At 45.2% G+C, this 27,754-nt stretch overlaps 1 protein-coding gene across 3 annotated transcripts in view; it reads left to right on the forward strand.

The window, feature by feature from the left end:
• Positions 1-12,240: 12,240 nt before the first annotated feature.
• EPB41L3 (erythrocyte membrane protein band 4.1 like 3) overlaps positions 12,241-27,754 on the forward strand; it is a 141,125-nt gene continuing 125,611 nt past the window's right edge. Inside the window, exon 1 of one of the 3 annotated variants that reach the window (XM_075023046.1) lies at positions 12,241-12,519. The gene's annotated coding sequence lies outside the window, so the exon portion shown is untranslated. Of the gene's footprint in view, positions 12,520-19,459; positions 19,849-27,754 lie in introns of those variants that run through there. The other 2 variants (XM_075023038.1, XM_075023039.1) reach the window with 2 other exon arrangements.

Raw genomic sequence — 27,754 nt, forward strand, 5'->3', positions numbered from 1 at the left:
GGTTACTGTCCAAAGAGAACTGGAGATGTCCAAACCCATGTCTCACAGCCTGGAGGTTTTAGAGTTTTCCACAGGATTAATTTTTGACTGGGACCTTGCTTGGGCCTGGGGTACAGTGAGTGAAATTGCATTTGAGTCTGACAGCATGATATCCACCTCTCTCAACTCTGAGCTTGGCCATCAGTATCCATATCAGCCACATCGGCCAGTCACAGACTAGAAAAAAATTTGAAATATACTTTAGGAGCAATTGCTAATGGTTTCCTGCCCATAAGCAAGATAAACCAGATTATATCTACACTCCCAAGGCACTATTTTCGTTCTGGAATGGTAATATTTTCTAGACCAAAATACAGTTAAACTGAGGAGTAGATAAAAATCCTAGTTTATCGTATTGGGTTTTGATAGCTTTTGCTATAGATATGTTTGTAGGACTGAGATTATAAATCTAGGATTTTAATTATAGAATTCTGAAGTTAAGAATATTGAGTTTATGCTGTCAAATCTCTAATTCTGAGTCGTTCCTCCCCTGTTAATACATGGAATGGTTTTGCCAATGAATGCTATTGATTTTTTTTTTCCATTTTGGAGTTCAGTCAAAAGTATTTTCATTTTTCAGAAGAAGCATTTCTGCAACAACAAAATTTGTTTGAGTTGAACTTTTACTGTTACTTCTACTGCAACACCTTTGTTACTTCATGGTAAAGTTATTCCATAGGATTTATTCTTTGTATAGTGATTTACTTTACAAAGGATAATGAACAAAGAATTATGCAATTCCTACAAACATCTGGTATCAATGTAGAATGTTTCAATGCAAAATAAATTAAAAGTTTCCACCTAAGATTTGGGAAAAGTTATCCTGCTTAGGATGGAACAATCCATAGTATCACAAATCCATCTTCGGTGTGAGGAAAAGTTCCTCAGCACCGCTGTGCTGATTGAACTGTCTCTCAGCCTTTATCTTTCATCACAGTAACCTTTGGTAGTCAATATCCATTAGCCCTTTTCCTTCTGTCTTATTATAAATCTGAATTAAAATCTCAAATCCTGCTCCAGTAACCTACTTTATTAGCTTTATTATAGGCATGAAATTTAGTCAATAATGTTCTAATTCAGGGGAGCACTTAATGGTTATGTTTAAAAGTAATTTTATTTTAGTTGTTTTACCAAGCAAGGTGCACGAGGACTAAAACCACATACCATGTTACCAAAAGAATGTAAAACATATTAAAAACAGTTTTGTAAATAACATAAAAATGTGAAAGTTTCTCTTATCAAGCTGAAAGGTCATGGCATAAATGCTAAATGATGAGTCTGACTGTAATATTAATTTTGAAGGCACAGTACGTCCTCTGAACTGGCACAGCCACAGGCTTATCAGAGAAATGGTGACACATAAAACACACAGTTGACCTTCTTCTCAAACTGCTGATCATACTTTTAACGCTTTATATTTTCCTGCACATGTGTCAGGTTCTGCTCTCTGCTGGGGCGGATCACGGGGGCGCCACTGAAATCAGTGCCGTACACCCCTTTACACTACTCACGACTCCGGCACATGGCATGTATGGCACAGTATGGGCAGGTGTGGTCGAAAGCAGCTGGGAAAGATTTTTAGCCCATAGATTTGTTTGTGAAAAACAGACTGATGAAATGAATTTTAACCACTGCAAGCAAGACAGCCTGCTAGAATACCTGTGTAAGTGTAGTGGGACAAAATGCCATAAATAACTCATAGAAAAAATTACAGCTTTCACTAAAATAATACATACATGGAAATGTAGATTCATTTTTATTCTTTAAGGACTTTACATATTCTTTAGTCTTTATACAAGTAACACTCTGAAGTCAGAAGACATATGACCCTTCCTGCACTGTTAATATCCCAGGATACAATCCTGCTGCTCTTCACATGCTCTTTTCAGTTGCCTTACTGAAGTGATGACCATAAGTGATGAGCATTCAGTTTCACTCATAAAAAGCACACTAATTACAGGGTAGGGGGTTGCTGTGTGGTTAGATTGTTTTTACACCTAGTCTCCACATTAATATTCATGCTGGAAATCATAAGTAAAGCTAATAGCTGTCTTCTGTTGGGCCAAGTTTCAAATGTGGACAAGCTGTATCCTTTACTTACAGATTCACTGTCTTTCCAGCAACATTTGAAAAATTATGGCCTCAGTTATGAAAAGCTTTTTTCCTCCACTCATATGATTAAGAAAGGTGCTACTTGTGTCAGAGGAACTGAACTTAGATATATCCATTTTGCTGCTTCTGCAGTTGTGTGTGTTTGATTTTAGTGTGTGGAGTTAATAAATTGTGTAGCGTTCGCTACATATCAAGGTGCCACGCTTAGATCACTGGTCGGCCCGGACCAGGGAAAGAGACAGATAACACACGCAGTGTGAGCACCAACTTCCACCTTTTATTGCGCAGTTAATTCCTTTTATACTAACAAGGGGAGGCGGGATTACAGGTACATTACAAGGCTGCGACTAACCCTCTGACTTTCCGTGACATCGCGAGATCTTCTGAACGCCGAACCCTATAAATTGTATAGAAGTAGCCAAATATATCAACATATTTGTAGTTATTGAGCTAATTGATGCTATTCTATTTCTTAATGTGTTACCTATTGTTTGCAGGATCTACTTCATCCTTCAGCTCATTTAAAGTCTTTTGTGTTTTAAGTAGGGCCCTCATGAATGTTAATAATCTCTTTCTATAATAAGAAAGAAGCCTATTTGAGGTCCTTTTTAATCATTAGTTTTGATCCCTTTATTTAAAATTGAAAATTAAATTAAAAAAAAGATTCCACATTGATACTCACCCGAGACAAACATTATCTCACTAAGGAATTATCATCTCCTCCTTTCAGACATTACTGTGAAGGGGCTGGACTAATTTTCTGGATTTTTTTAATGATACATGTACCACTTGCTTTTGTGAAAACTTTTGCAGCTGTCAGGAGGTTTAACCTTCCCTCTCTGGAATTTGAAATCTGTGGGCCAATCAGGGCGAACAGTATGGTCTGAAAACATGTGTAAGTCCGTTAGACAGCACTGCTTCAAGCATTTTTTATTTTTTATTTTTTAATATAGCATGCTCTACAGATTATTGATCTTACATATGTGCAATGGTCCTTTTGTAATCAATACATGATCCATGCTGTAAAATCACATACAGTAACCTAAAGGGTTGTAATAGTAACTGTCACAGTAACTGTAAATGTCATAGAGGAATGACATAGTCAAAATATAAAGGCTGTCAGGAAGCACCTTTACAAATTTTCTGATCCTCAGAATGTTTTCAGCTCACTTGTCATCTTTACTTTCTCTGCTATAAAAGCCTAAGCTTTAGAAAAAAATAGTAAAACGGCAGCTACATGAGCATGCTCTGCTAAATGTCTTCTTAGGTTTGTGGTAGCTCACAGGGGAATAAAACCAGCCTTACCTACAGCTGGACCTGGCTCTCCGTGTCCATCCTAGCCCACCTATGTCAGCAGACCAGCGCCTGTCTGGCCGGAGGCAGGAGTGGGCTGTCCTCTGAGGACCACCCACCTGGAGACGTGGCCAGGGACTGCGAGAGGGAGAGCACAGGGTGGGCAGAGTGGGGCAAGGCCCGTAAATCACGGCGCTTGCCTTGGCACCAGCTCTAATTCCCAGCCCATCTACCCAAACCGGGACAAAGGAGTCCCCAGGCAGCCTTGGCAGGGGGCATTTCCAGCAGCAGTGTGCACAAGCCCTCGCAACAGGGAGTTCGCCCTGCATGATGCAAGGCTAAAAGCAGGCCCTGTCCCCGCAGCCCAGCTCTTCCATGGGAAATCCACCCCGGGACAAGGAGCCAGAGGTCCCGCACTGTGGTTCTAGCTCCCAGTGCTGCACCAGGGCTAAAACACAGGTACGGTTGCTATAGCAAAGTGCAATTGTAAGCCCCCACTACTGCACATTGTCAAAAAAAAAAGAAAAAGAAAAAGAAAAAGAAAAAAAAAGAAAAAAAAGAAAAAGAAAAAGAAAAAGGAAAAAAAAGAAAAAGAAAAAGAAAAAGAAAAAGAAGCGAGGAGTCAAAAGCAAGGGGATCTGCAACTTCCAAATGCTGGTAAGATTGCAATCTGTAAGCTCATCCCAAGGTCAGGGGGATCTGAATCTGTCTCTCCTCCCCTCTTCCTATGTATCAAGGCTTACCTCCCACCTCCAAGGGCTACACACAATTCCCACCTCAGCTCTTGCCACGAGCTTCCCTCCACTTCCACCAATCGAGTGCATGAGAAGACGAAAATGGGGAAGCTGTCATGCTGTGCTTTGGGTATCTGAGTCCTTAGCCTTGGAACAAGGTAGTGAGAGGCAGGGACCGATAGGGGATATGCCACATAAATATTCCAAATAAATATTCATCTGTCTTTAACTATGAGGCACCTGTTCATTCAGAGGATTAAGGCATACATTTCTGTCCCCCTGTGTTGCCAGACTTCTTCTGTGAGCGTTGGCACAGAAATGCAGGCTAGAATTTTCACCTTCAAATTGGAGCTATTTCTGTTGTATCAGTGAAAAAGTCCAGATTACAAACAAACAGCTCAGACTACAGAACCACAATTTCCACTGTCAAATTAAAAAGGGTTCAGTCAGACATGACAAAAAGCATTTTCTGTGGGCTTCACGATCTTGTTCATAAGAGAGGATGGCTTTTCGACAAACTGAAAAGGGACACATTTAAAGCAAATGTAATAAAGCTTTGCTGCTCCGCTACTATGTAGCATCCTGAAGGGATTTATCATGTCACTGGAGTAGAGAGCACTGCTTCTCTTGAAGCGTTTCCACAGACAGCCCCAGGAAATCAAGCTGCGACACACATCTGGATAGCTCTGTACACAAATGGCATCGCATTTAGAGACGAGGAGTTGGCAACAACAAGCAGTAGTCCATGCACTATTACTCATTTCTGCAAATTCTCAATTTGACAAGAACCACAAGTAGACTGAACAGCTGAAGTCAGATAAGAGGGGTTTTTTGTCAGCACGTGTTTGGGGTTTTTTTCATGCCACAGACCATCCAGCATTAAAACCTTACCTGGAGAACCATCTAAAGGACAGTTGACTAATATTTTACCATTTTGAAAAAGCTGTCAAATCACGAACCTTCAAAAAGCACAGAAGGAAATGTGAAACACTAGTAGCATGGCATGATCCACTGTTTACACTAAAATAACAGGTGTGGAAGATTAATACATTCAGAGAAATCCGAACAGCTTAAAAAATTCATCAGGCTGGAAGTATTTAAGCAGCTGAAAGAGATATTCATACAAATTAGATGTTGCATTACTGTTTATCCCTAAAGGAAGAAAGGTTTCATAACTTTGTGGGAGAAGCTGTATAGCTCCAAGGCTGTAATACACATCTTTTTCAGACTGTTTTGCAAGAAGAGTTCTAATTGATAGCGGGATGGGACGCTAGCTGGCTTTCTGGGAGACTGATTTAAGCGCTGTAGGTTATATGATGTTGCAGTTAGATAAGGCTGCTCCTTGCAGGAAGCCAAAGTTCGCAGAGTTCTAGGGTCGCCTCAAGCCAAAATTGTTTTTATGAGTCAGGTAAAACCTGTTTGTTAAAATATAAATATTTTTTTCCACCAAAACACAGGAGGACTGTACAATTAGAAGCTGCCTTCTTGTTTGTGAGGTCTTTCTCCAGGCTTTTCAGGGCTGGAAAGAAAAAAAAAGTCATTTATTCTTGGCTACCTTTCTGGGGCCACACACACACTCTGTCTGTCCAGCTGCCTGCTTGCTTTGTGCTTCTTTCCACCCAGAAGCTAACACAGAGCTTGAACCAAATCAATGCCCTGTTTCCTGGTTTTGCAACCAATTTCCAGTGAAACCCCTGTAGCCACAGGGCCGAGCTTCCAAACCAGCCTTCCTATACTGTGTTGCATCTTGGGCGGTGGCTCGTCTTGTTTCAATTACCACTAAACAAATGAGGCTTTAATTTCTCTTTCATTTTGTTTGAAAGAAAGACGGTCAGCATGCCCTTCCAGTTCAGTGTGGTCTGTGATTGTCCAGACTTCACACTTGCAGGCAGCCACCAGTCCTGTCCAACAACACAATATGCCTCTTGCTTATGTAGGTCAACCGGACCAACGACAGATGTTTCTCTGGTTTTACTGCACTTTTGGCCTGGACTGATGAGCCATTATAGGGCAGAATGTCCAATCTGTGATACTGCCATCTCCTTCATCTGGACATAGGTTTCTGATTGGAAATTGTCTAATTTGTTTTAATTTGCAACATGGGAGTGTACCTGTTCCCTCCCAAACTTTGAACAGAAATATTTTGATTTCAAACTAAAGAATATACCTGCTTTGCATCACTAATTGGGAGATCCATGTGGATTTATTTATTTTTTCAGATTAATGCAGACATCAGTTTGATGGCAATGGATGAAAAAATGTTCTTTATTTTACAAGCATAATGCGGTTTTAATATGCTGGTATGCTGTTAATGATGCGTAACATATTTTCTTTCATCAAAGTCAGAAAATGGAATTTCACTGGACTATTTTGCTGTTTTCTCATTGAGAAGCAGGAAGAGTGCTGCTCTGTGGGGTATCTGAATTAGTCACAGAATCACAGAATGGCTGAGGTTGGAAGAGACCTACGGAGGTCATCTGGTCCAACCCCCCTGCTCAAGCAGGGCCACCTACAGGAGGTTGCCCAAGGCCATGTCCAGATGGCTTTTAAATATCTCCAAGGAGGGAGACTCCACAACCTCACTGGGCAACCTGTGCCAGTGTTTGATTGCCATCACTGTAAAAAGCAGGGGGGGTTGTGTTCAGATGGAATTTCTTGTGGTTTAATTTGTGCCCATTGCCTCTTGTCCTGGCACTGGGCACCACTGAAAAGAGGCTGGCTCCCTTGTCTTTGTTCCTTCCCATCAGGTATTGATACACATTGAGAAGATCCCCCTGAGCCTGCTCTTCTCCAGGCTGAACAGTCCTAGCTCTCCCAGCCTCTCCTCTTACCTCAGAACCTCAGGTCCCTTAATGATCTTCAGGGCTGGACTCTCTCCAGTAAGTCCGTATCTCTCCTGTACTGGGGAGCCCAGAACCGGAACCAGCGCTCCAACTGTGGCCTCTCCAGTGCTGAGCAGAGAGGAAGGGTCGCCACCCTTGACCTGCTGGCAACACTCTTCCTAATGCAGCCCAGGATACTATTGGCCACCTTTGCAAGGGTGGCCACAAGGGCACACTGCCGGCTGAGAGTCAGCTGCTTGTACAGCAGGACCTCCAGGTCTTTCTCTGAAGAGCTGATTTCCAGCTGATCAGTCCCCAGCCTGTACTGGTGCCTGGGGTTGTTCCTCTCCAGTTGCAGGACCTTGCGTTTCTCTGTATTGAACTACATAAGATTCTCATCTGCCCTTTTCTCCAGCCTGTTGAGGTCCCTCTGGATGGCAGCACAACCTTCTGGTGTATTCGCCACTCGTCCCGGTTTTGTCTCATCTGCAAACTTGCAGAGGGCGCGCTCTGCCCCATCAGCCAGATCATTAACGAAGATGTTACGCAGTGTTCGCCCCAACATTGAGCCCTTGGGTACATCTCTAGTGGCTTGCCCCCAACTGGACCTTGTGCCATTGATCACAACCCTCTGGACCTGATCATTCAGACAGTTTTCAGTCCACCTCACTGTCCACTTATCTGACCCATGTATCATCAGCTTATCTATGAGGGTCTTCTAGGAAACAATGTCAAATGCCTTACTGAAGTCAAGGTAAACAACATCCACTGCTCTCCTCATCCACCAAGCTAGTCACCTCATTGTTGAAGGCTGTCAGTCCACTTAAGAAGTCAGATAATGTATTTCTTGCTATTCTTTTTAGGGGTCAAGCTATGGAGCCTGCAAAACCAGCATTTCATATGATGAGATCCTAATTCACAGTAATTTATTTAAAGTCTTTTCTGTACAATTTGATAGATATGCCCTACAGATTGTTATTATCCTGAAATTCATTGAAATTATTCACTAAATAAGGAGACAATCAATAAATAAGTAAAGCTCAGGTGACATAGCAATGGCTCTGTCATTTGCAATTTTTTAACAAAAAATGACATTGTCTTATCAACAGGGAAAAATTGGTGTTGTGACATGGGGAAAGAATGATGCTAAAGTAAATTCCTTTCACTGAATGAAAATATGGTGTAGGATGAATTTAACATATTAGACAGCATGATATAGACATGTAATTACAGTCATAGCTAGCTATAAATGACCAGTTAGATCATCTGGTCAAGTTCCCTGCCAATGCTAAATTGAATTTTGCATGCATTTTGTATTGTTTTAGGCAGCCTGGGCACTTTCAGTAAATGTGATAAATGTATTTTTAAATAAAAGTAATTCTGCAGTGTCTCAGAAGTTGAGAGAGAGAAGTACCATATCAAACTACTCGGGTTTGATACTTCAGGTTAGTCTCATTTCAGCTTTACAAGAAAAAGCTGTCAAGCTTTAGAGGAGGCCTCAGTGCACAAAGAAATCAATGATAAAGTGCACATTGATTTCAATAAATCTGTTTCACTCCCCAAACCGTATATTTTCTGGGGCAGAGATGCTGCCTCTTTCTGTCTTTTTGTCTTTTAAACATCATGTGCACTGATGATAGTATAAAAATAAAGCTGTGGATAGCTCTAATCTCAGATAATAATGGCCTCCAATTCAAAAGCAGTCCTCAGGGACTGGCAAATTATAACAAACACTGCCCTGGCCCCTCTAACAAACCCCACTGATTTAAAATGACCAGGCATGGGTAAAGCTGCTTCTGTGGTGTATAGTTTCATTTACTGGAAATGGAGCATTTGAACAAGTGCTCTTGGATTTTGCTGTAAGCAGGTAAGTTGTTGGACCAGAAAACTTTTCAGAAACTGATTTGCACTGCGCAGGAGCGAGGATCCGCACCATGGTGGAAAGTCTGCAGGGTGTGCCTGAGGGCCAGAGGATGCCAGGAGCCAGCGTTGCCAGCTGGTGTGCCAGAGATGGCGGGGCCACAGAGAGCATTCAAAAAGGTCTTTCCACAGAGAAAATGCCGTCTGCATAGTATATTACTATGGTATTTATTACTCCTTTATGTGAACCCAAAATTAATGGTAAATCTGTGCCTCTGGCCTCATCCTCTGAGCATGGAGCTGGAGAGGGGCTGGACTCCTCCTTCAGAGTTTGAAGACCAGTGACCGCCAGACACTCCTCTCCCACCACTTGCTCTCCCGGCAGCGTGTTAATAAGCAGTGGCAGATGAAGCATTATTAATTAGGTTCATTAAAGTAAAAAAACCACCACTGCCACACAAATAATACGGAGGGCCCATAAAAGTTTGGATATATGAGGCCAGCCCACACTAGGAAGTACTGATATGTGTGGAAATAATGATGCTCTCTGGTGTAAATGGCTCTTTAGAGTGATGCTGTAAATACTTCCCCTCGTTCATCACCCCGTGCTCACAGGCTCTGCACTCTCCTGAGCCAGCCCCCTGGGGCTTCCACATTCACATCACGGTCAGAGACGAATGTCCTCTCTGTCGCAAGGTTTCAACTTTATATCACCTATTACCACAAGTTGTCATGCCGGGTTACCGTAAATCAGATTAACATTCTTCTAATGCAGCCTCTGCAAGGGATCCTTAGCAGGGGAATTTCAGAGAGGGGTGCTTAGGACGGTGATTTTAGTAATGAGAGACTCCTATACAACGTGCTAAAAGCATTAACCACAATATAAGCAAAAAAATGCCTCAGAGCTGTTACAGCCTATTAAGCAAATACGTAACGAATGTACGTAAGCCACCTCCTGAAACACGGCTTTGGAAATACGAGCAGAAAGTACCAGAGGAGGGTCAGTGTGATTTATTTCTGTTTTACCTGCCCTAGAACACTCTCATTTCCTGATGAACACAATGACTTGGCACAACTTGAAGCCCAGCAAGTCAGATTTCTCTCAGCAGACATCCTGATCACTCCGATGGATATTTTAGGAACTCGCCATTAGTTCCTTTAATTAATGCATCCCCGACAGGGACTGGCGCAGCCTTTTCCCACATCAGCGGAACAAAATATGCTTCAGCCATTTTGTCCAATGAAACGAGGCTGGGCGATTGCTTCCGAATTGCCTGAAGCCAGTTCCCTAAAGCCCCAGGTACCTGCTGCCATCCATTGCAGAGCACCAGCTTCCCCTGGGAGCCTTCCCGCCCCTAGCACTCATTTTATAGCACTTCTTCTACACACTTGGGTTCTTCCCAGAGCCCCCCTCGACCTTAGCAAAGGTAAGAAACCCCTTATACCATGGGGTGCACCATCAGTCCTTTCCGTGATAGCCAGTGGAAATCTGCGCGGCACAACTGAGGCCACTTTCCTGCTCACAGCTTCACTCCTCACCTTGCAGCGCTGCTCCAGCTGGGAAGCCTGGCCTCGTCGTCCCCAGCCGGAGCCGTGTCCCCGCTGTGATGCTGCTGGCTCTCGGCTGGTGGACCTCTGCCGATGCATTGGCCAGGGCTGAGTTCCAGCTCCCTCACCCCATCCTGTGCATCCTGCCATAGACCTGGGACTTTAGTTTCTGTGAACGCTTTGCCATATAGCAGAAAAACCAAGTCAGGCTATTTAACTAAATTTTTGCCTCTGGCTCCTTTGAGCCCATCACGTCTTGCATATCAATTTGAAAAGCAGTAAAAGTCAATAACTGTACATAGCTCCCCAGTTAAAAAAAAATAAAAAATGCAGGCAGCCAGGAAATCTGCTTGCCACACAACTCCCTTTGATAGCAGTATGTTCTTGCTGAGCCGACCTAAGCATAACTTATCGCAGAAAATTATCTTGCATGCTGAGCAAAAATTTCCTCGTTGGAACTGCAACCTTTGGCACTGGTGGCTGGCAGCCTGTGCCCCCCTCACAAGGAGATCTCCCCCCATGGGTATCCTTTGAACTCTTAAGACTACGCGTGGTAGATTTCAGCAATAATTTGTACCACGGGCAAACTTCAGGCAGAGGTGCCAGCGGGCGCTCCTGGCTGAGCGCCAAGGGACGCCGCAGCTCTTTCTACCGCAGCCTTGCGCCGTGGCATTTGGGAGGGATCCCGCCTGCCCCTGCCGCTCGGCTCGGGGAAGGGAGACAGCCTTCCCTGCCGCTGGACGGCAGGATTTGCTGGGCATTAAGCGCCGGCCCTGGGTAGCCGACAGGCTTTCTAAATGCGGCGATTCTGGCTGCCTCCCACAGGGGATAAGTCAGCCTCGTCGTGACCTACAGACCTCGGCAGGGTCAGGTATAATCTTGGCGTTAATGACTTAGGCATGACACCCAAAGCGGCTGGCCTAGGAACACTCTTCCCGCCGCCTGGCAGGATACCTCACAACCGCTTTGCCAGAGACAAGTCAGCCCTGAGCGGTTCTGGTTCTTCCTCCGTATGCTTCTCTCCAGGAAGTTTCTCACTTCCGCGGGAGTTTCCCCACCACCTCCGAATGTGGCTGAGGATTTCCCATCCTGGGATAGTTGTGTTCGCAGACCTGTGACCTCACTTCTCCAGAGGTTCAGGGTGGTTGCTCCCAAACCCGAAGGGGGATTCCCACCACCTGGAAACTGCCTTTTCACACTGCCACCAGCGCAGCTGTACTCTCCTTTCTGTCCCACACCTGCTATACGCTGTCCTTCTCTGTCTCTAGAGTGCACTGGTGCAAGGGCTGCTCGTAATTTAAAGAAGAAAAACAGGTAACTGCTCTGGGCTGTTGAGGGAAGGAGAGCGAAAGGATGGGGTGCTTGGGTTTTCTGGCGGGCAGCGTGTCTCAGGAAGCCCTGAGGCCGCTCACCTGGCCCCGTCCTTCAGCTGTTGCAAAGAAGTTTGTGGCTTCCCCGGGTCTCTCGCGGAGGGAGAGCTCACCCTGTGACACCCTGCCCGGCCACCGCCGCCTCCTCCGGGACTTAACGACCGTGTTCAACTCGTCCGGACCCGGCGGCAGCGCCTGCCTCGCAGCCGCTCAGCGCCGGCCGCGGCAGCGGGCTCCTCACGTGCCTAATGGCACGAAACGATGGCACAAAGTAACGTCACGGAACCGCTTTTATTATTTCCCCCCCTTCCCCGCCCCAGAAAGGGCAAAAAATGGGGTGGGGGGCAGGAGGAGCTGATGCCCCGCTCCGCTCCTCACCTGCTCCCGCCCCCCAGCTCGGCGGGCGGAGGGGGCTCGGCCCCCGCTGCCCACCCCGCGCCCCGGCCGCCCCCGCGGGCGCTCCGGGAGGGCGGAGGCGGGGCGGCGGCAGCGGCGCCGCCAATCGGGAGCCGGGGGGGGCGGGCCGAGCCGCGCGGTGCCGAGCCGAGCCGAGCCGAGCCGAGCCGTACCGGCTGCCGGAGTCTGCCGGGCGCTGCAGGTGGGAGCCCGGCTCCGCGGCAGCGCGTAACTTCGGCGGGCCGCGGCTGTCCGCGCCAGACTTCTCGGCGGAGAGCGGGAGGAGGCGCCTCCCGCAGCGGCGGCGGCGGCGGAGAACACCTCCCGGGGCAGGCTCAGGCTCAGGTGAGGAGCCGCCGGCCCCCGCTCCCCTCGCTTCCCCGCGCCGCCCTTACCACCGCCCGGCCCGGCCCGGCCCGGCCCGGCGCGGCGCAGCGCAGCACGCCCCGCCGGGTTCGCGATGCGCAGCGGGACCGCCGAGCTGTCCTTGGCTTGAGGTCAACGGGGAGGGCCGAGGGGCGTGCGCTGCCCCGGCCGCCCCCGCGGGGCGCCGTGCCGCTGCGCACCGCTCCGCGCCGCTGCGCGGGGGGGGGCCGCGGGTCTGCGGCGCCGGGTCGCCTCTTCGCCGTTTTCCCCCTCCCCCCGCCTTTTTGCTTTTGGCTGTTTGGGGTGTCCCGTCGTCCGTCCCGTCGTCGTGTACCCGCCCTCCCCTCCGACGTGGGTCGTTTCGGGGTGCCCTGGGGCACGGCTCGCCCCCTCCCCGGCGGCGGAGCGGACTCGCGGCCCGCGGGGCGGCGCGGGATGTGCGTGGCCGGGCGGTGCGGGGCGGGAGCGCCGCAGGCGGCAGCCTGTCCCTCAGCCACCCTTTCCGCCTCTCTCCCCTCCGCGGAGCGCGGCATCTCCCGCGGAGGATCCGCCCGGGGGGCTGGGGCGCAGCGGCGGCCGCAAAGTTAGGGGCTTTGCGCGGTGCGCGGCGGGGGCGGCTGCGGAAGGCGGGGGGGGACGGACGGACGGACGGGGCGAGCTGCGCCGCGCTGCGCCGCGCAGGCTGGAGCGCGGCCGGGGGAACATCTGCTGGTAAGCTCAGCCGGTGCTGAAGCCCGTTTTTGGGGTGGTTTAGTGTAGGCTTGGGGCCAGTCCTGATGAAGCCGCAAGGTTTTGCGGGCGGCCGGCGGGGTCGGTGCGTCTTTAGCGTTAACAGTGTTTAATAGCTGGTATTTATGAGGTGGCCTCATAAGAAAGGTACCCCCTTTTCTGTACATTTTCGGATGTTTAAAAAATACCAGAACTACTCAGCCGGCGGCATTTACATTTCTGTTGTAACAGCAGCTCATTAGAAATGTGATACCAGCAGGAAAATTAAAAGTAGTAGTAATAGAGCCCCGGGAGTGGTCGCAGATGGGGCTTTGGGATCCGTGGTCCCACGCTCCCCGCCAGCGGGAAGCGGTGTGGAGGGGGTGCCGGGGCTGCTTGGGAGCGTGTGGGAATATGGGAATGCTAGGGCTGGGAGTGCAGGGTGCAATGCAGAACTGGAAGCACCGAAATTCTGCATTTTGTGCACAGTTCAGTGCTGGGTGGCCATTTTTCTAATTTTTCATGACAGGCTGTTGGACCCCCAAAATGCTCATTCGGGACTTGAAAAAACACCATCCCCCCACCCCCCAACACCCCTTTCCTAGAGGCGTTTCAATGCCAAGTGCTTGCATTTTTGAATCCCAAATTGGTGATCCTTCATCAAGCTTTAAACCTCGTTAAGATGTAGCTAACCATTTGTGAGAAGGATTTTTTTTTTCCTCTGTCTAGAGTTCATATGCTTGTTCCCCTGTTCTTTCCAGGGAAGGATTTAGTCCCTGGTATGATGGCTGAAATGGTGGCACGCAATTCAGTGTGCTGCCAGATGCTTACCTTCTTTCAGAGTTTGGGATAGGCTCAGGCAGTATTAAAAGCTTGCTAAGAGGATGCTGTTATATGGTTTCCTCCATTTTCGGGCTATATTAGAAGCAGTCGGAAAACACTGGGTCATTATCCCTCACACTGTAACTACAAGACTTTCAAAGAAACATTCTTAGATGTGCTTTGTGTTGTTTTGTTTTGGTTTGTTTTTTTTTTTCCTTTTTAACCTCGGAAATTGTTAGCCCTGGTACCTAATAGGGAGCTACTTTGGCTTCCTTTTTTCTCATAACTTGGAGGCATCACTATTGATTCTGAATTGATCAGTTTTTAACGTCAAATTCTCATTATTACAAAAGCTCGTGTATTTCAACAAAACTTCCTGAAGAGATACCCGCTAATGTTTCTAGAACTACCCCCGACCTTTGCCAAGTGCCATAAACATTTGCAGTTAATGTAAATTTGTCAAGAAAATGGCCTTTTCTGTGGCTTTTTTTTTTTAATTGCGAGATAGCAGGAAAACAGATTATCGGTATCTCAGTACTACTCCTGTCCTGCCTGCAGCAGCATTTATCTCAGCATATGAAGTTTCTTTCAGAGGTAAATGCTATAGAAGTCCCTTGCTCAAATATTAGTTGCACATTACTGCCCAGAATGAGCTTAGGAAGGCACTTTACTATCTCGCGCAACCTTATCTGCCGTTCCGCAACTTCATAACAAACCCATTGGAACATGAAATGACCTTGGAAAGGCATCTTTCAATCTGACACGAGGCATGCTCTTACGGGAAACAGCACTGCTCCATGCAGAGCTGATGTTTTCAAATTGATGCTTCTAAACTGTTTGGGTTTTTTTTTGTTTGTTTGTTTTTAAAAAAGAGGGAAGGGAGATGGGTGGAATATTGAATTTGAAGGGAAAATATTTTTTTAAAAACAAACCCACTCAGCTGAAGTTGAAGCACCACTCAAATGAAGAAGAGGTGTATTAAGAATGTATATATGATAGTGATGCTTAAGTCATGGGTGAAAACAAGTCTTCAATTTTAATCAAAGGAAAACAGCATTTCCTCTGCCAGTTCTGATTTGCTCATTCATGAGATCTTCAAAAGCCCAAATTATTAGTGGGACTAATTGAAAGCTACTTGGGTGTGGTAAATGGAGAAAAGAAGTGATGAAGTCTGAAGGAAGCTTTACATTTAATTGTATTGTTCTTGACATCATAATGTGATGCATCTACGTCGAAAATATTCCACAACCCTGTCAGTCCCCAAAATGCTACTTTTCTGGAAAGGCTGCAAGAGCACTTGAAAATTAGCAGCAGTGGAGTCTTGCAGCTGTTGAGGGAATTAATGGAGGTGGTGCCTGGCCAGTAAGCTTAATGGGATTTTGACCCAGGTGCTGGACTTGACACTTCAAGTCTTGCAAAAGGGTGGTGGACACACTTTCATGCCCGTGGTGGTTTTACCTTTCAGGAAGATGGTGCCTGCTGTAGAGGCTCACAGCCTCCCACAGTGCTCCAGCCTCAGGAGCTTGTGGTACGAGTGCCACCTGCTGGGTGATGAGCACACTTTATATAAATTATATATAATTTTTATATATATGTATGTATTTGTGTGTGTATACGTACATATACTATGTTTATGTATATGTTTGTTTACATATGGGTCTATGGCTTTTTCATAGAGATGTTCTTGGGTGAAGCTACGAAACCTTGCTATGACCTGAAGTTTCTCACTTTCTGAGGACTTGCCACAGCTTGTGTTTTGTGAAACTCAAATAGCACTTGGGTTTTATATTGCAAGGACAGAGGCGAGATTTTGATACTGCTGATGTTTAATGCTGCCTTCACTTTACTGAAAGCAACTGGGAATTTTCAGTTGTATGGCTCATTGCTCGTGATGTGGTAAGCTTTCACAGTTGTCCCGATGGTCAGATAGCAAGCTGGGGAGGTACAGCTGTAGACCTGAAATGGAGACCTGACAAACCAAACTCAACTTTGTGTTATGTATCTCTTAAATGTTAAATCTCCATAGCACTGCTGATTTCATTGTTTCTCAGTTCAATTACCTTATTTCCATGAAGTTTTATGAGCATCCCATTTTGGTACAAAATAGCACTTCTTCATTTATATTAGCTGAAGATGCATAGAATTTGCAGGCTATTGCTGGATGGTCTTTTCCATTTTAAAGAACACTTTTTCATATTCACATTTTAATAATGTCGGTATAGAAGAGTAATATATAAAAGTTTGATTCTGTCATAGAACTTCCACTGGCAGGTGACATTGTAAATCCAAATCTGACATCATCCCCAGCAATGGCTTTCCAATTTCCATTAGTTTCCATCTCTCCTAGCGTGCTGGAGCATTGGCTGGGATGTTGTTTAAATACCAGTTTGATTCAGCTGGATCCAGAGTGAAATCAGTTGCAGCATCAAGGCTTGTAGTTGTTCTGTATTGTACTGACAGTATTAGGGAAAGATGCATAGCCCTGGTTTTTAGGTTTTTATTGGACAGCTAACCTCATTAAGGCTTTATTGTTTATTTATTTCGTGGTGCACTTGTGCCAGATGAGTCTTTTACCCTGCCTGTGGATTAGGAACGCATCCAAGCTGAACCATAAAAGTTTTGAGGAAACTTTCAAAAGCTTTCAGCTGGAAAACCTATATTGATGTACTTTTGTGATAAATGGATAAAATGCTTCACATGGTTTTGAAAGTGTATTCCACCACTTGAGATCTGTATGCTGGAGAGCGTGTAACAGTTGGGAATGAGTTGATGGGGAAAAATCAGGTAGTGTAATTGCAGAGTTCATCTTAAAGTGCGATTCTAGCAAAAAAAAAAAAAAAAAAAAGCACCTGGCATATCAAAAGGGATTACAATATAGGCTTTTGAGGAGGGAGACCCACAGTAATAATGCATAACTGAAGTCCACTGTCCCCTAAAACATTCATAGTTAATTTGATGCTTGAAAAATTGTGATTTCAGTGTCTGGTGAAGAAGCAATTGACCCTAAAATTGCTGCCTGAGGCTGAACCAACGTTTTCAGTTTCATAACCAGTGTCATGCAAAAATATCATATGAAGAGGAGCAAGGGGAATGCAAAACGTCTCTGTGGTCTTGCTCTAATGTATCTCTCCTCACCCTGACCCAAGCAACTGACATGTAGTGTAGGCAGTGGATGCTGCTGCAGAGCACAAGGCAATTTACATCCCATCCATTCATCCATCCCATCATGGCATATCGTGACTTCCCCCTCTCCCCCCCCCAACCCTTCTGAGCTGTTAATGGAAAGCTGCCCCTTTATAATGTGCCAAACTTCAACAACCACCTCTTGTTTTCACTCAGAAATGCATACGCAGTATTGTCAAGGGGGGTGCTGCACTACTATCCCTCTCTCCTGTCCCCTCCCCATCCTAAATAAACTAGTTAGGCAGCTCTCCTGCTCGAATTCTGCCAGTTTTGATTCATCCATACATCCTTCCTCCTCTTTTTGCACAGCACATTTCCTGGTGTTCCCACCTACTCAACATCTGCTTTCCTGTGACCTCTTGACCTCTCATCTCCTGATAAGTTCATTAATGTTCATCTTGTTCCATGCCACCATCAAAATCTCACTTTCCTTAATTTGAAGTCCTGCATTTAGTCAGGTCACTCAATGGCCATTACAGTCCTTGGGACTACCTTGGAGTCATGTCTGCTCCAGGAAAAATGTCCTTCCAGTAATCTCATCTTCCCTTGTAGAGGGAAAAGGCAGGTAGTATCTTGAGGGCAATCTGTCGCTGCAGTCACGCTGACAGTAATGGTGCATGGTCACATCTCTGGGGAAGGACTGTGGTTCGCAAGACTGACAAGAGAAATCAGAAATTAAGGCAAATCCTTTGCAATCTCTTTTCCCTTTCCTCTCCAATATTCTTCACGTGAAGGCGTTGGAAGAACTCCTTCTGTCAAAGCACTCCTACAAAAACAGCAACAGAAAAAGTTGCTTGCTAGCAAAGTGATAAATACATGAGCACTCATCATCCTTCTGCAGACTTTCGTGCTGTCTTATTAATGGGCCGTGGAGGCAGAGGAGGAGGTAACTCATCAGCCGTTATCCATAGGGGGGCTGCAAATTAGTCGTCTGTGCCAGTTATGTTTTCCTTTTTGACACCAACAGATAAATTTGCCTTCATATGGCATGGTTTCTACAAGGATCAAGAAGAAACCCTACCAGGGTCTGTGCAGGTGGTTCACTGCCTTCCTACCCTGCCTTGGGATTTCTGGAGGCCAAAATGCTGCCCTGGCCCCAGGCCCCTTCTCAGGGACCAGGCAGAAGATCATTGCGTTGTGAGGATATCTGTATTCCTGAGAACAGCTGGTTTGAAGAATTTGGATGGTCAAAACGTATGAAACGGGAAGATATCCCAATCTGTTGTGAGAGACTTTGCAATGACCGTTGGCTTCTTGGCATCTCGTCAGCCTTGGTGCTGTTTGCACCATGGTCAATCTGATGGATCATACAGCTGCCGGGAGAAGGTGGCCGCCGCCTCCTCTCCACTTCAGGCTTCAGCGCTCTCCTCCTTTGGTGTCTCTGCACTCGGGACCTTGCGCTCCTCCTGAGCTTGCAAACGCAATTGGCTTCTCTAGTCGAAAGAAAAGCATGCCTTTCACTGCCATAACATACACACCGTGCAGTTTGTTTAGGTTAACCCATAGCAATTGGCATTTTGTACAGATGCCTTTGAAGCATTCCTTCTCCAAAGGAATAATAGTAAAAGGCCCCAACCAAACAAAAAAGTAAAAAACCAAATGCTAAATCGGTCAAATGTTTTGGAGCCGTTGCCAGAAGAAAATAACATTGAGCCTGGGAAAGATGTAAAATTTATTCTTTGGCTTTTTATTAATAGGGGACAAGTGACACTTACTGGGTTTGGTCACCTGGGTGCTGTTTGAGGTCCAAATCCAAAAAAAACCTTTTATTTCAGCTTGGGTGTTCTTGACAATTTGCAGATGTGTGGCTGTTCATAGATACTTAGCTGTGGGGTAGGCTGCAAGCCCCCTTAATTGCAAAGAATAAATTATCAGTCCCCCATCCTTGACTGAGGATTCTGAAAATGAGCAGTTGCTGTGGCCTGTGGCAGTTTTGACTTCCTTCCTTGCCAAATGTTACATCTCCTCCTCAAGGATTTAGAAATGTCAGCAGTATGAGAAAATCATATACCTTTTCTGTATGTGATGTTGCCCACCTGTTACTGCCTGATGGGGGGAGGTACAGTGAAAGATTTGATTTTTTTTAAAATACATTTTTCCCCCTCACAAAATCTTCCTTATGAGGCCAGCCTTGACAGATAGTTATTAGACTGTAATTATTATTCTTTTATCAATACAATGTTGCTATTTTGTTTATTTTCTTTCTTCTTAAAGTAAGTTGAGGGTGTGGGTGTATGTTGAGTTACCTGAAACTATTCTGTAATGCAGACTTTACAGAAAAAAGTAGTGTCGTGTTGTTCATTGAATCTCAAGATTTTTTTTTTTCTTCTTTTTCCCTTCATTTTCCTGCTGATTGCCGTGACCATGCTGCAACCATGGACTTCACAAACTGGACAAACTGCTGCCTTCTGGAATACGGATGATTTTGGTGAGTCTGCAATATTAGTTTCACTTACTTATGCTTGCTTGGGAGAAATAGGAGGAGTGTTATTTGTTGGAAGTTGAGCTTGATGAAAGCTAAGTCTGCTTTTGGGATGTTGGTTTTGTGGAAGCAACAGGCAAAGCTTACTGAATTTCAACTCTTTTTTTGATGGAGTGGGTTTTTTTTTCCTTGTTCTGTATTATTGTTGGCGAAGGTGAATTAACATGCAGTGGATTAATTTGAAATAGTGTCATTTTATGAGATTGAGTGTTACTGCTTTTGTAATAATTTTTAAATTACTTTTCTGTAAGACACACTGTGAAGCAACAGCTTAGAACATTTTAATTTTTCTTTTCTGGCTTATTCAGTTGTTTCTGCAAATAGTTCAGACAGAAGATGATTAATTCATTGGATAGCTTTTCCGAAAAGCACTGTGCAGTTCTCCTTACTGTTCTTAATACCAGTGTTGCCTGTGATGTTGATGATGCGTTGATCGTGTGTTTGCATTAAACATTGTACCAGAATTTTCCATGAAAAGGATTTCCACCCCAAGTAGTCTCTGGTGAGATGATTATTATTATTATTATTTTTTAATTTAAAAAAGAGAGGCACAAAGCTCTCTCAGGGTCATACTCTTTACTCACATGCAGATGGCTGACCTGTAGAATGCCAGTCTGGGGGTACCCACTGTTGCTGCCTGAGGATGAGGCTCTGGCACTTTGGACTTTCAATTCAAGGTGACTGGACAGCTGTAGGGAAAACATATCAGCCTGTAGATCTGCTCCAGAAGCATGGCTGGAGGTGGCTGTATTCTCACAGTGTTGTCCGTAGGAATAAAGCTGCCTCTGAGCACTAACTGGAGGTGGTTGGCAGCTTAGCAGCCTTGGGATTTATCTCTGAGCTATTTAGACCTATCAGGAGTGACTCGTTACTACTAATAGGCTCAATTAAGGAAAACAACTTGCTTCACCTCTCACCTGTGTAGTGACAACCTCACTTAAGTACAGCCTTAAGTTTTGAGGGAGAAGGCAAATATGATTTGGGCACGGCATTGGCTACCTGTCCCGTCCCAGGGAGATGCGAGTGTCCCCGCTGTGGTGTAAGAGTAGTGTCGTGTAAGAGTGTCCCGGGTAAGGTGTAGGAGTGAGTGTGAGGCTGTGTGCTGGCTGCTCTCCGACAGATTGCAGCCGGGTTTAGCTGGTGCACACCCCTTCGGGGGGGGGGGGGGTGGCATCACCTCTCTCCCTCTCCTTCTTTTTCGGTCTCTTGAATGTGCACAGTCTGCAGCAGCTGCGTCTTGCACTGATGCAAAGAGCCTGAGACTGAAAGATAGGTCTTAAGAGTTTCTTCTCAGGCACAGCTTTGGAGAAATCTGAGCTAAAACCTGATATTTTGCTTTTGAGCATTTCCGAAGTATTGCTGCTTAATCCTTTTTATTGATCCACAGCTTATGCCGGAAAGCCCTTGTCTCAAGGCAATATTCAGAGTCCTGGAGGATAATGTCACTAATCACATTTCATATGACCTTTCAGGCGGGATGAACATATGTTGCACTGCTGCATTTTTCTCGTCTCTTAGTTCCAGTTATATATCGTTTATTCCTCAACAGCATGGCTTAGGAGTGCAGTTAAGAAGCCTTGTGCATGACTGGTACATGGTAGTTTGGTAACTGAGTGGCAGTATGGTCTGTAAGTGGGCTGCTGCTTCAGATTGCTGTGCTTTGATGTGCTAAGAAGCCTTGATCAGCCTGAGAGAGTAATAGGTCCTGTGCCCAGGAACAGAAGTAATGCATATTTACTGTGATGGACGCACTACTCAAAACTCTTTGAGTCTGAAAACTGGCAGAGTGCATTTTTCATGGCTTTGCTTCAGCATGTGTCTTGCTTTTTAAGCTTATTTTGTAATGTACACAAATAACTGGCTCTTGTGTTGCACCTATATAAAGAGATGCTGCTTTGATATCTGGAAATGCAGTAATATGAGCGCTGAAGAGCTGCCATCACCACGGCACATCAGGGGAAGTTTCATGTGATCACATGGATGAGCATTTCCACCCAAGTTTTATTCTTAGGTTTATTTTTCACTTTTGCTCTGATTTGGTTATATTTGAATTTTTGGCAAATGCAGTTAGCAAAGTTAAAATCTGAAACGGTAATCTAAACCAAAGAGCAAAGCATACTTTGCATAAACAGATAAATATCAGAGCTAAAGTGTAAGGAAAGATTTCCTTTCCTGTCACAAAAAGAGTAGAACTGATGTTGCCCTAGGCTCTTCCCAGCAGTGCATGGTGGAAGGCGAAGAGACAGTGGGCACCAGTTGAAACGGGAGGTTCACACTGGTTACAGGGAGAAGCTTTTTCACCCCGAGGCCAGCTGGCCAGGCAGGGGCACAGGTTGCCCAGGGAGTCTGTGCAGTCTCCATCCTTGGGGGTTTTCAACACCTGACTGGACAAAGCCCTGAGCAACCCGGTTGGATCTCACAGCTGACCCTGCTTGGAGCTGGAGCCTGAACCAGAGACCTCCCAAGGTCCCTTCTAGCCTGAATTAGCCTGTCATCCATTAAAAAACACTTGAATAGGGTCTTTATGCTTGGAAGAAGAGTAAAGCGGCAGGGTCATGGAGGGCGTTGTGATAACGGCAAGGCTGGCGGTGGCTGTTGTAACAGGAGGAGGAGGAATGCAGCATCTGGCCAGGCTCATTCTGGAGTGCCGTCTGGGGCCGCCTCTGAATGTTTGTTGCTTTTGGTTTTTAATTGCGCAAAGCAATTAAAACCTGCCACTTGCTGCTTCTGAAGAAACTGTATGCTATTTGTTTTACACCAACAGTAGCTGTATCGTTCGCTTCCAAAACTTTGGAAATAATCAGTTGACTTTTGTTTATATCAGTTGACAAACCTCACTTACTTTGTGGGAGCAGGCTTCAGGAGAACTAGATTCTTCATGTTTAAGGCTTCCAGTCTTTAGGGGATTTTTTGTTTAGTTGTTGTTTTTTTTTAAAAGATTGGGCTATGGCTATTCCCAGGCCTTCAAAAATTATGTGGGAGTGCAAATAGGAGGCAGATTAAAACCTATGGTTGATTGGACTGAACGGGAGTCAGCTCCCCAATGTGAGGTAGGTGCTTACGGGTGGTGATGTGAAGCCAAACAGAGCTCCTGTAAAGGTGGGGGAAGACAGAAGTGGTCAAGATACCGAGGCAACCTTGCAGGATGAAATAGGCGAGCCTATGAAGAGGAGTGTGGATGGGTCAGCGATGACCACAGTGGCTTTGGAGGAGCAAAGGACTGCTAATGGTTTAAACAACCCCCCGAATAATGCTTTGCATTTTCAGGAAGATGGCCTGCAACATAGGAGTTAGTCCAGCAAACACTTGAAAACAAACATAAAATGTACAAAAGGCGCTAATAGTAGGGTATGGCTTATGAACGCATGAGTGAATGAATGTGTTTAACCCGATCTCAGTTTTTCTATTGTATTTCTGGTTTTGTTGGCTTTTTGTTCCTCCCAGAAGGGAATTCATTTACAGATTGACTTTCCTTCTTTGTGTTTGGAGGCAATGCAGGTGAATATGGAAAGCAACAGTTAGTAACTCCAAGTGGGATTTCAAAGGCTTTCACTTATTTTTTTTCACTTTTTTTTTGTACCACTATCCCATCTGCTTCCACTCATGCAGCAAGTGAACTGTCATTTTTTCCTGTCGTGCGCCAGCTGTGATGGGGTGTGGTCAGTGGGTAAAGTCCCAGCGAGGTCACAATGTCTTGTCCCTTCCATGTTCAGAGGCTGAAAGCTATCACAATTATTGCTGTGAGAAACTAAAAGCTTTAGATTTTAGCCTTAACTTTACCTTGACTGTAACCACGCCGCTCCATGTACCTGCACAGTGACTGTCTTCAGAGTTACGTTCATGTAACTATTGTGACTTTATGTCCACTTTTCCTCCAGCCTCGAGTACTACGCTGAGTAATTTGCCTTCTATTTTAATTTTTTACACATATGCAAAGCTTTTGTATTTCTTCTTTTCCATTTTTTTTCCCCCATAGCTGTTCATTTTCAGTTGTTGCATGGATAATAGTGCTGATGAACAAGTATTTAGTCTGACACATAAAAGCATAGCTGTAAAGAAAATGAAGCAGAGAAAATTACAGTGGCAAAGGTTCCTAAATTATAGTTGTACAGGAAGATTGTGATAAGGAAGTAGTTAAACATTACTATTAAGTCAAACCTGCAACTGTGGCTGGTACTTCGATTGTCTCCTCCTTTTGCTGACACTTAATTTGTGTGGTTGTTGAGATACTCTTCCTGCTAATAAAGTCCCTGTTGTATTGAACCAAAAGCTTGTGGAAGTAGATGGGCGTGTTCTCCCAGACGGTTTTAGGTCAAGTGCCAAACAAATGCTAATTATTTTCAGATTTGCTTTTAAAAGAAATGTTAGGTGCTTGCTATACCCACTTTTTAAACAAAACAAAACAACCAAAAAACCAAAGCTAAGGCATAAAGCAATCTGCCCGTCTGAGAGCAGACGCATGTTCCATTCAAGTGTTTTGGAAAACATACATAATGTAATGTGACTAAACTAGGATATTCATAAACAGATGTATTAACGTTTGAGCTGACTGTATGCTTGCTACAGCTGGAAAGCCCGTTGCTTTTATGGCAGCAGCAAGTTTGTTTGCAAGCCCTGGGTCTGACAGACAGCCCAGGCAGATGTGAACATCAGCCCGTGCGTGTTCTTTGGTGGAGTCAAGTGGTCACTTGTCAGCATGATGATGATTACAAGCCACGATCTCCTAGCAGCAGATCTTGTGTTTGAAGACCTTTGTTTGGTTTCAAAACATCACAGCAGTAATCCACAAGATCCTGAAGACCAGCTTTCATCCACAGGGATGTGGGACCAAGAAAATGTGCTATGTAGATCTTCCACGGAAATAGGGAGCAAGTAGGATCTGTTAGGGAGAAGTTGCACCTTTCTTCATAGACACTGTATTTTTCCTTCTGGCAATTGCAGTTAGGATCCAAGTTGGTGGTTAGTAATAACTTCCTTCATCTCTCCTCCCAGGTGATTCAGAAAATGTCCTAAGGCAAGCTGGGTTACTGTGGTTAATTTTGTTTGAGCAGGATGGATCGCTGTTTGTAACTGCCTTTGCGCTTATCTTAACCTTGATGAAGCTATTACCATAGGTTTGTTAGGAAAAGAGTTAGGTGAAGGCAGTGGCCCGGACTGAGCAAAGGTTAAAGCAATCAGCTATAGCTCGGCTGTCAGCAGAATTGCATTGCTGGGAATCGCATCTGAGGCTTTGCACAACTTTATTGTCTGCTTGGCTTTTAGCTGTTCCTGCGAGCATGTCCTTCGGCAAGCTAAGGAAAGGCCAAGGGTTGTCTGCCTGCAATTTCTGCCTGCCCTTTGCATTGTGAAGGCAGTCCAGAGCGCAGTCAAAATACTGCAGAAGTGGCAGTTGTTTGTGGTGAAACCTGAGATAAATGGATTTATCTAGTAACTGTGAGGCTGCTCAAGTTGGATCTTGGAAATTGGCTCTCTTTTTCTTTCTCGCCAGAATAGTTGTACTGAGGTTTGGTGGTGTTGCATCCTATTTTTAACACCAACGTTCACTTATCTCTAGTTAAACATGTGGTATGTTTCATTTGAGAGATGGTGTTTTATCAAATGTCACAAATGAGCTCTCTTGTTAGAACTGATTCAAACTGATTGGAAAAGGATTCTTCCTCTTTAATATAAATTTATGTGTGCAAAATTCTCGTACAGTCAGAATCAGTAGTGTCAAAGAGATCAGACTCAGTCATAGTTCTCTCAACCCAGCATTACGTTTGTCATATAGTACTTTAAAAATCCATATGTGCCTAGTTTATTCAAGTATTGCGGGTCTTCTACACCAAGTTAATGTATCTGTAGAGGAATACAAGTTCTTTTGCGGTTGCCCAGTATTAAAGCCTGTCTCTTTACGCAGAGATATAATTGCTGGCCAGTATATGTTTTTGCAGTAATGACAGTCACCGCAGCTGTTTGAGTTCTGTCATGTTTATGCATGACCAGATATTGCAATAGGCTGGTTAAGAATTTGCTGTAAGGAGAGCTTTCATTTTTCAGTCTTGGGAAGTGGGCTCCATCTAGTGTTTAAGTTAAAGATTAGACTCCAGTTCCTTTTCTTGAATGCCCTTGCAGTGTGGGTAAAGGACATAGAGGAAAGATTCCGATAGGCATTGCTTTTGTTGATTATTATCTAGAATGAGATGTTTCTCGATACAGTCAGTATGCGAATGGCAACCTGAAACACTGTGTCTGTCTTGCATATGCACTTGAAGCTGGAATATTCCTTTTATGAAGTGGCACGTGGCTAAAAAGAAATTAAACCAGCATGGCAATAATGTGATCCTGGAATATTTTGTGGTTGGTTCCTATATATACTTTCACACTACTTAATGTGGCATGTTAGAAACCAGCATATTAGTCTTTAAAATCAGAATTGGAAAACTAATTGCAGAGCTCTTTTAAGAAGTAATGAATTTTGAAATGTGTACTGGATATTAATATCCAGTCAACAGATTAGTTTCCCAATATGTAATGCTTCTCTAAAGAAGCATGTGGGGTTCTGTCTTTTATTTTTACTGTTTTTTTTTTAATGTTTCAGTTTTTGTAATAATTAATCCTCTGGTAAAGACTAGTTAATTTTTTTTTTTTATTAAAAGTGCTATCATGTTTTGACCTAATTTAAACTGGAATAGAAAAGTATTTGATGGTTATTGCCTCATGTCTCAAGCGCCCTGATGATAAATGATGCTGTGAAACAGAGACAAGAAGCTTGAAGAAGGAAAAAAAAAATTTTTTTCACATGTTCAAGCTGGTGTTAATGCACCCAAGCAACTTCTATTTTTTGTTGAAACTAGATCAGACTGAGACAGTTGAAGTACTTAAGACTGAACACAGATTTGCCTTCTCCGCTGACCTTTTACACTCCAAACTGAAGCGGCAGGGACTTGGAAATGTTTAGTCAGGAGGACACAGCAGCAAATCTGCAGTGAGGAAAGCCTGGGCTATGTGAGGACTATATTTAATTATCAGTGCAGCGGGGTTTTGTCCAGTTGCGTTTCTTCCTCCCATTAAAGGGAGATTTGAGGCCACTTTAGCAAGCTTTTAGCCTGAGCTCTCTGGCACCTTGCAACCATGCTTGGAGACCAATGAGGAAAGAGGCAGGCGGGCGCTGTGCCCGGGCTGAGCGTGGCTGCGTGCTGGAGCCACCAACCCCTCCCTGCCTGCGCGGGGATGTCGCAGACCCTTGCTGCAACCCAGAGGCACGGCAGGGTTGTGTGACTTGCCCCCGCAGTCGCTTACCTTGAGGGCTGGGGGTCGGAGAGCCGCAGAGCCATCTGCCCCTTGCAAAGGTGTGGAGGAGATCCCCAACCCAAATCCCAAGACAGCTCTTGGTTTGTTTTCCACCAGTCGCCGGAGTGGTGTGGAGCAGGGGCTGGGTTCCAGTCCCATGTTGTTGGCAATGAGCCTGTTGTTGTTTCATCTGTAAAATATTTAGGGTCTGGGTTTTCCAGTTGACACTTGCGAGCTGAGCGCGGACAAAGTTAATGGGAACCATCTGGTGCTGGGAGGGCACAGGGAGACGGTTGCCTCGGCCGCGTGAAAAGAGGGGGCCGTTGCAGTAGGGTGCAGGGGCGCCCGCGTGTCTGCAGCGTGGGGTGAAAGGGTTGGGACCAGTGGCTGAAGAGGGCACCTGTGGAAGTGGGATGTTGGTGCTGAAACCCCCCTGGGCACGGGGCAGTGCTCCGAGCCCCAGGCACAGCATGGGAGCCTCCCGGCGTTGGGCTGTACTTTCACTTGGCTAAAGAAGGCAGCCAGCAGTTGTGTAGGGGTGCTTAAGTATGTATATGCACATAGGCTTTCTTGACAACTCATAATTTTTTTTTTTCTTTTGTAGTGTGGTTGGCAGCCTCTAATCTTCCAGTCCCATATAGGTGTAAACTTGGTCTTTTAACCCCACAGAGATAGTAGTTTTGAGGTGGACCTGCTGGGCCACCTGGACTTTTTTTGCTGTTAAGTACTGTATTCTGTAGGAAAAAA

This window comes from Buteo buteo, chromosome 3 (genome assembly GCF_964188355.1).
Source record: "Buteo buteo chromosome 3, bButBut1.hap1.1, whole genome shotgun sequence".
Classification (NCBI taxonomy): domain Eukaryota; kingdom Metazoa; phylum Chordata; class Aves; order Accipitriformes; family Accipitridae; genus Buteo; species Buteo buteo.